The sequence below is a fragment of the Rhincodon typus genome, chromosome 4, assembly GCF_021869965.1.
Source record: "Rhincodon typus isolate 14 chromosome 4, sRhiTyp1.1, whole genome shotgun sequence".
Taxonomy (NCBI): domain Eukaryota; kingdom Metazoa; phylum Chordata; class Chondrichthyes; order Orectolobiformes; family Rhincodontidae; genus Rhincodon; species Rhincodon typus.
In genome coordinates, this window is record NC_063335.1 from 38,266,171 (window position 1) to 38,274,939 (window position 8,769).

Genomic DNA, 8,769 nt, shown 5'->3' on the forward strand with positions numbered 1-8,769 from the left:
TGATGCTGCTTGGCCTGCTGTGTTCATCCAGCTCTACACCTTGTTATCTCAGATTCTCTGGCATCTGCAGTTCCTACTATCTTTATAAAAAGCCAAGCCAGTCAATTTAACCTCCACAGTGGGAAATCTTTCATAATTTATAATCCTGGACAAAATGAAGATATTTATAAAATCATAAGAAATTCGAGGTAGAGTAGATTATTCAGTTGGTGAGCCTGCTCTGCCATTCAAGACTGATGTGATGTGGCCTTAACTTCATTTTCTTGCCTATCCCAATAACCTCCAGCTCCAATCTAAATTGGTCTACCCTCAGCCCTGAATATATTCAAGGACCCAAGTTCCATTGATCTTTGTGATGGAGAATTCCAACTACAAAGGACCCTCTAAGAGAACAAAGATGCCCTCATCTTAGTTTTAAAGGGAGACAACTTATCTTTAAATTGTGACCCCTAATTCTAGATTCCTCATGAGGGAAATCATCCTCTCAGAATCTTATGGACTGAATCCTACTTTTTTTTGTCTTAAGTATCAGTTTTGTGAGTTTCATGGAGGGTTTCTCTCCACGGTGTCGAGGGCATTCTCTCAATGCATCTTACCAAACTTGCCCTGCCACCTACCTACCCCGCCCCAACAGCGCCCTTCTCGTCCAATTCTACCACCTCCCATACCCAAAGCAACTTGCAACTCCAGGATATCCTGAAATGGACCAGCACCGTTCGTGCAGGTGCCATCATTTAAAGCCTGTTGGGCATCTGAAGCTGCTGTGCACAGTTCCTGACATTTACTCCAGATATGACCCACTTTCCAGGCAGGAATCTAGCTGTCTTGCAGGATGGGGTGGTGCCAAGGTGGGATTTCCTCTTCCCCCAGGACCAGCAGTGGAGGTCCTGACACCAAACCTTGCCAGCCTGGCCTGAGGTTGCCACCTAACAGTACAGTTTCAGTCAATTGGGGGAAATTCACAGCACTGTTGGAAGAAGATTTTTTTTATATAGAATCCCCACAATGTTTGGGAAACAGGCCATTCGGCTCAACAAGGTCACACCAATCCTCGGAAGTGTATCCCACTCAGACCCAACGTCCTACCCTATCCCTGTAATCCTGCATTTCTAATAGCTAATGCACCTAACCTAAACATCCCCAACACTATGGGTAATTTAACATGGCTAATTTGCACATCTTTGGACTGTGGGAGGAAACCTGAGCAGCTAGCAGAAACCCACACAGACACAGGGAGAACGCGCAAACTCCACACAGACAGTTGCCCGAGGCTGGACTTGAACCTGGGCCCCTAGTGCTGTGAGGCAGCAGTGCTAGCCACTGAGCCACTGTGCCGACCGTCTCCACTACGCCAGCATAAGTGGCACCATCTTCTCTCAGCTACTTCATACTCACTGTACCTCTGCTACTCTACTCACCTCCCAGCAAGGCTCATGCCCTATCAACTCTCACTATTGCCTGCTACATCTTCCCTCACTCACTCTCACCCATCCCAACACCACTACCCCTGCATACCTTCTGTGCTGGTTACTCGCTCACGCATGACAATCCCATCTGCACCAATAGCAGCAGCTGTGCCATCAACTTTCATCTCCATTAATTTCTGCCTTTTTCTCATTCTAAGAGGAAAACAGCCCACAACAGAACAGAAAGAGCCAAGGTGATCTTGAGAGAAGTATCCTGACACTGACTGCTCTGAGCAGCTGACTGGCCACATCCAAGCAACAATACTGCTACTGGACCACACAATACTTAGTGTACTAGGACTCACGGAGTGATGGCTATGCATCTTGACTTGACTAAGCACAGCTAACAACCATGGTAAGTTTCCTGCCTTTGTGCCTGTACTAAACACCATGGACATACAACAGTACTGTTGGTGTGGTATCTCTGGCTGAGGGACAAGGTGCACAAATGCAAAGCAAGGCAGGATGCTTTGAACATTCAGGTAGGTTCAAAATGAGGCAGCCCAATAGGATTGGGCTTCAAAAATGTTAGCAGAGACTAGATGGGTTGAATGGTTTCCTGCTGTGCTGTATTATCCTGTGATAGACTACATTACAGAATGCTCGTCTGTGCCAGCATCCCTAGAAGTGAGCGAATATTAAGTAAAGATGATGGATATTGTGTGCGGCTAAATAGATATTAACACCAAACTGCATCAAATAAATGACTGACAGCAGGTCATTATTAGTGATCCTATGCTCATGTGAATCAGCAAGAGTCTCAGTAAGGGATGGTGTATGGTGTAAACCAGCATTAGCAAAGGGTTATATTCTGTGTGAAGAACAAATTCCCCCTCCCACCCTTCCATATTGCAGATGAATGGAAATGAGAATTATTTCTGGAAGATTACAAGTGAAATTCTGTATTTTAGATAATTTTGGTTTAGTTTAGATGTCTCTTGGCACAAAGTCAGTTTGGTAACTTCATGCCTGAGCTTTACTCCACATTCTGATTCTAAATGGTATCAGCAACACATTAAGACAGATTGTGTTGTTTAATTTGTCTCTTTGAGTATACTGTGAATAAGAAACATATGTCTTTTAGCAAATCTGTTCCAGTTCTTATAAAATAATGTTGCTTTCATGATTTGAAACACAATTGACAGTCAAAGCAACTGGCTCAAAGCCAACCTACAACAAGCACTGTGTAAGGCCCTAACACTGACCCAAAGTTAAGTGTTGCACAGCATCATTTTGACACATGTCTTTTCAAACATAATTTAAGAGAGCAAATCTACACGTGCAAGGTTCTTTTTAATGTCACTACAACCCACACAACACTCAAGGGCAATGATGAAGACCATTGTAAACTGCTACAGCTTGCTGTTTTGGCCTTGTTTCCCCCTTTATGAGAATTTAATGTGCATTCTCCCTCCATCTCTTGACATGATGAATAAAACGAAGGTTTAGTAACACCCACTGAAATCCATTCACATATTTATGAATAGACATTTATTTAAACCTCTTAATTCACTTTCAGGCCAAAGAATTCAGTCTGAATTCAGTTATTGGGGCACCTCTCTGTAAACAAAAGTGAAAGCCTTGTACATTGACTGACATCCAGAAGAGGTCAGAGTGGGTGATATAAAACTTGAAGTTGAGTGTAAGTTGAATATTATAGTTTTTCTATTAGTACGGCATGACTGCCCCAACAATTCTAGCTGTGCACCTCAGACAATAATTTCAAGTATTAAACTCAATGTACGTGACGGATGGGTGGGGGGGCTGTTTCATGCAAATCTTAAGAGTAAACGCCACCCCCCTAAAAAAAACAATGTAACTTCATCAAAAATCTGTTAGCATTATTTAATGCGATGTGTAACTTTCTTTGTACAATAATATTACACAAGACAAATGCAATGGGTGAATCAGATTTTGTCCTTCTGTCTCCCTCTCAGTTCCACCACCATCCAAATGCAATGTTTTTTTTAAACTGCAGCATTTAAAAAAGACACTTGTTTTGGTTCATTTTGAAATCTCCAAGTGATTTGATGAGTATCCAGATGTTGCTACCTTAGCCACAATGTGTGCGTGCACGCTTCAGACCCAAGATATAAACGGTAACAAAACCGATCAGCTCCGGACTAAGGTGTTCGCTGCAGCTCTGTGTCTATTTGACAGTAAAAGAGGGAACGCAGTATCTAAGGCTATTTACACATACACACACACTGATTTCTATCCCTTCAAAGCTCCAATAGACAAATTAACTAATGCTCCACACCCAGAAGGGTAAGGGAACGATATCGGTATCCAGTTTCCTTTCTCTGTCTCGCACATACAAACATAGAGCTCTTAATGCAATTTTTATCTTTACATTATACTTACAGAGCAGTTCGTTTCCTCAAAATCGCTTGCACAAATTCACTCCCCTTCGCAACAATAATCCACTTCAATTAATATGCAACAGTCTCTTGAGAAACGAAATCTTTTTTTTACGATTTATGGTAAGAATACATACATCCCTGGTCAACCAATCACCCAGCTCCGTGTATTGTAATATTTATTTTTAAAAATGCAACTTGTGCGTATTAAGCTGGTTCTGCGTGTGTGTGTGCATCATTTGCAAAGACGTAAGCAGTTTACGTGACACTTTATATAGATGCACCTCGTATCATTTATAATCGTTTTATACACGAGCCTAATGAAAATGCTAAACGCTGCTTTCTGCAGAAACCGCCAACTTACCGAAGCGCCTTTTATTAGGAACAAATATACCAACGCAGAGACAGTAAAAAAAGAACACGCCTTGGGTTCCGTTGACTTGAATTAACTTTGTTGCTTGTTTGTGTTCAGTTCTGTTGGTATTAGATGCTATCAATGGAAAGCAAACAGCGGTTGCACAGTATGTGCCTAGTGGGGAGAAGGTTACAAGTTGGCGATTACATTACTCTACAATATTTCCCCTGTTGTTTAATTTCTTGTATTACATTACTGACGTATGCTGCAACCAGGCAGAGGAGTGATAGGGGAATATGAGTCAAGCTCAATTTGTTTGGTGAAGCCACGCCTCCTCCACTGTACTGATCGCTGACTATCAACATTAAGAATTCAGAAAGGCAGCTATGTAGCAGACGGCATTTTTTTCTCTTCAACTGTTCTTTAGCATTGGTACCAATGCTATTAAACCCCACAGACCATTTACTTAAACTATGAATCCTTTGATTAAATAGTATTATGCAAGTTGTACTTTTTGCTTACTTCTGAAAAACAAAACCAGCATGCTTTTTTTAAAATGCTAAAACCGCATGTATTAAAATAAATTAATCTAAGAGTTACAAATACAATTGCAAATCCATATCAAAACGCAACACATTAACATTATTAGAATATATGGAACATTTTACTCTGCCTGTAATTTCTGCCATTGTTGTCAGTAACTTCCTATTGCCATATCTATAATAGCTATAATGTTATCAATGGCACGAGAGTATAATTACAGTATTATATGTTTGCATAGGCAATTTCCAATCAAATGTGATCATAAGCACTATCTCAATGGATGGTGGAAGCTGATTCAATAGGAACTTTCAAAAAAGGAATAAGATATATAACATGGAAAATGAAACAAACGCAGGGTTATGTGCAATGAGCAGTCAGAAACTTAGAAACACAGAAGCGTAGAAAATAGGAACAAAATAGGCCATTCACCCTTTCAAGCCTGCTCTACCATTCAATATGACCATAGTTGGTCATCCTCCTCAGTATCATGTTCCTGCTTTTGTCAGGGTTTTGGTTGGCTCAGTTGCCTAGATGGCTGGTTTGTAATGTAGAGTGATATTAACAGTATGGGTTCAGTTCCTATTCTAGCTAAGTTTATCACAAAGTTCCTGCCTTCTTAACCTTGCCCCTCACTCGAGTCATGGTAACCCTCAGGTCAAATTCACCACCAGCTGCCTCTCTCTAATGAGACAGTGGGGCTATGGTGGCCTTACCTGCTTTCTGCCCTTACCCTTTGATTCCCTTTAGCCTTAAGAACTATATCTATCTCTTTCTTGAAAATATTCAATTTCTTGCCTCAACTGCTTGCTGTGACAAGGAATTCCACAGGCATACCACACTCTGAGTGAAGAAATTACATCTCATCTCAGTCCTAAATCCTAATATCATTATACCTTATATCCTTAGGCTGTGACCTTAACAAAGCAAACTGATAGTTGTTGCAAATAATTTTCAGGAGCACTGTGGGCCAAATAATCTCTGTCTATGCTTCTACACAACTATAAGATGAGGACTCAATTGCAAATGTACACCTCAAATCTGTGATTCTTGACCTTAATCGCAATTCCCCTTGGTCTTGATTTCCTTTTTACACCACAGCAGGAGATCCAGAATATTAATACTTTTGTCATACAAAATTAAATGCAGAGGTTTGCATTAAATTCTGATGTGGTTGCAATGAAATAAGATTGTGTTTGATTAGCACCTTGTTGAATAGGAAATACACTGAGTACAAGATTAGCATCTGTTTAACAGTGATAGTGTTGGAGGATGTTGGCTGCCACTGGAATAAAATATTCTAACTCAAGTCAATATAATGTGTGGTTTATATTAGGCAATATTGTTATGATGCCACACCAGAACACTAAGCTTATGTTAGGATCTGGCTAAAGACCAGTCATGTTTTTCTGAGTAGTCAAAGTGTAATATTTCAGGGACTTTCTAAGAGAACAAAGCCACGAGATTCTGCACTTTCAGCACAAACAAAAAGCTTCACTATGCAAAGTTAGAATAGTAGTACAATCCATTTCACATAATAAATGACAAATGTGGGGAACAAACTGTTATTGAACACTCCACAGAGCTCATCAAATAGTAAATGCTATCAAGGCAAAATTCTCAGCAATCTGTCCCCACTCCCCACACTCAGATGCCAGTGAGACAATGGATCATCAAGTTTTGTTAAAATTCACAAGGGATTCTAAGGGATTTTCAAGAGGTTTTTGACAATTAGGCCTTAAAACTCTCTCAAGAGAAGTTTAGTTATGGACTATCTCAAAAAGTTTTCATGTTCTGGTTGATCACCCTCCTTTCCTGAGACTATGCTCCTCTGAATTCTGGACGCAGCACTCCAGGATTTTCTCACAGGCATGGTTCCAGTTTTACATCAATAGCTAGATTTACCAATCTCATACTACCCTCTGTTTATTCCTGAGCTCTGATTTTATTCAGTTGTATAAAGCAGCTCAAATAACTCCTTCCTGAACCACAAGAGCACAGAACTATTCAACTCTTCTTGGTACTTTTTCCTCTGAGCCCCAGCACACAGAATCAGTGTAGATCGATTGTCTTCTCAGCAGTCCAGCTGACCAGCAGCATTGTTTAACATAACCTGCCTGCCCCCTTCTACCCTACTACTGCCTGTGTTCTCTGAAATACTCTTCAGTGGCCCTTGAACTGTTTTGATTGACCAACTGAAAACCATGCAACAAACTCCACCCATTTTTTAATTCATTCATGGGATGAGAATGTCACTGGCTAGGCCAGCATTTATTGCTGAATCCTAATTACCCAGACAGCAGTTAAGAGTCAACCACATTGCTGTGGATCTGGAGTCACATGTAGGCCAGACCAGGTAAGGATCGCAGTTTCCTTCCCCAAAGGGAACCAGATGGGTTTTTCCGACACTTGGCAATGGTTTCACGATCATCATTAGACTCTTAATTCCAGATTTTAATTGAATTCAAATTCTGCCGTCTGCCATTGTGGCATTCGAACACAGTTTGCCAGAATGTCACCTGGGTCTCTGGGTTAACAGTCCAGCAATAATGCCACTAGGCCATCGCCTTCTCTAGGCAGATTTGAATGTAGCCATATGGCAACTGTTGAAGCACTTGATTCCCTGAATTTTATGATTCAGAGTTGCTGCCTTTACATAGATCAAATGGATGCAGCAAAACAAAAGAAATTCATTACAATGTGTACTAATGTTGAAATTTCATACTAAAGCATGAAACATGCTCTCTTATCTACTAAACAATTATATTTGCCTATTTATGGTCAATTGAACTATAACTTTTTTTCAGTTTGATGCACTTTCAGCAAAGTTCATCTAGATCTATTATTGCATTGGGCATAAACTCTGGAGAAGATTTAAGTATAATATTGAAGGATTAATAAAAACCTATCAAACAGTATTCCTCCATGCAGGCCTATTCAATTAAATTCACTTAACTCAACCATTTAGTTTTTGATGCTGTATGATTAAATACAAGTCTTGCTTTCTGCCAATTATTTGAAATCATCTCTATTTTGATTGTGATTTGACAACATTTTGGAAGTTCTAACTTGTGCAACCATTTCCTCCCCAAATCTTCTTTCAAATCCAAATTTCTTTATATTACCATCTTCCATTGTGGCATCTCGAAGCCCATTTCTCTTTTCTTTAGCTCTCCCTCCTATCATGCATGATTGTCTAGCTGGAAGAAGATCTCCTTTCCAGTCTCTACCAATATAATTTTTAAGTTTCTTAAATTTAAGATTCTTAAATTCTTAAGTTAAGCCACTAGAAAACATATGACACCAGTTGGATAAGAGGCGAATGGATTTCCAGGAGATTGAGAGATCTTGTGGTGAAGTGGATAGCATCCCTGCCTCTGGTCCAGGAGCTCAGAGTTTGAGTCCTACCCAATTTTATAATGTTCCTATACAGGATAATTATTAACTTGCAAATCATTTCTATAAATTTTAGTGTCACGAAGTAAGAGCAAGAGATAGTCCTTGTCAGCCATTTGATGAAGAGAATGTTTGAACTCTACCACCACTATTCGCAGCTTCAGATTGCAACATGTACGTAAAAGTGCATTTTGCCACAGGAACTTGGACTCCCCGAGTAAACTGTAACACATTATTCCCACTAGAGAGTTTGTCTTTCTCTACCTTTCTTGTGCATAGCTCTAGCACTGCTGATCTGGATGAACTTTGGAACTCCTTATGTGAAAACTGGAGTGCTGGAGAAGGTGTAAAGAATGACTTGCAATGTGGATACCAGAACTGGTGTGTGTTTTAATGCACTGAATGATGCTTACTCCTCTGTAACTTAGCATTAGCTACTTGGAGTCCAGACTGGAATGATATACACAGAATCTATTTGTCATTAGTTGATGTGCGTCATCTTCTAAAATTTCATTTAGAAGCAAAGGGCACCACATGGATAATGCCATAATAGAACATCAAAATAACTGAGTTAAGCTACTATGCTATTTGGGTTTTTCAAGTCAGTTAGCCAACATGTGGTTCAACACTTAGCACGGATATAATAAATGCG

General features: G+C 40.1%; 1 protein-coding gene across 4 annotated transcripts in view; it reads right to left on the bottom strand.

Annotated features, from left to right (window-relative positions):
- Positions 1-3,977, bottom strand: part of znf516 (zinc finger protein 516) — a 143,420-nt gene extending 139,443 nt beyond the window's left edge. For all 4 annotated transcript variants that reach the window (XM_048596285.1, XM_020516640.2, XM_020516632.2 and 1 more), the window contains exon 1: positions 3,831-3,977. The gene's annotated coding sequence lies outside the window, so the exon portion shown is untranslated. The remainder of the gene's footprint in view (positions 1-3,830) is intronic.
- Positions 3,978-8,769: the final 4,792 nt, after the last annotated feature.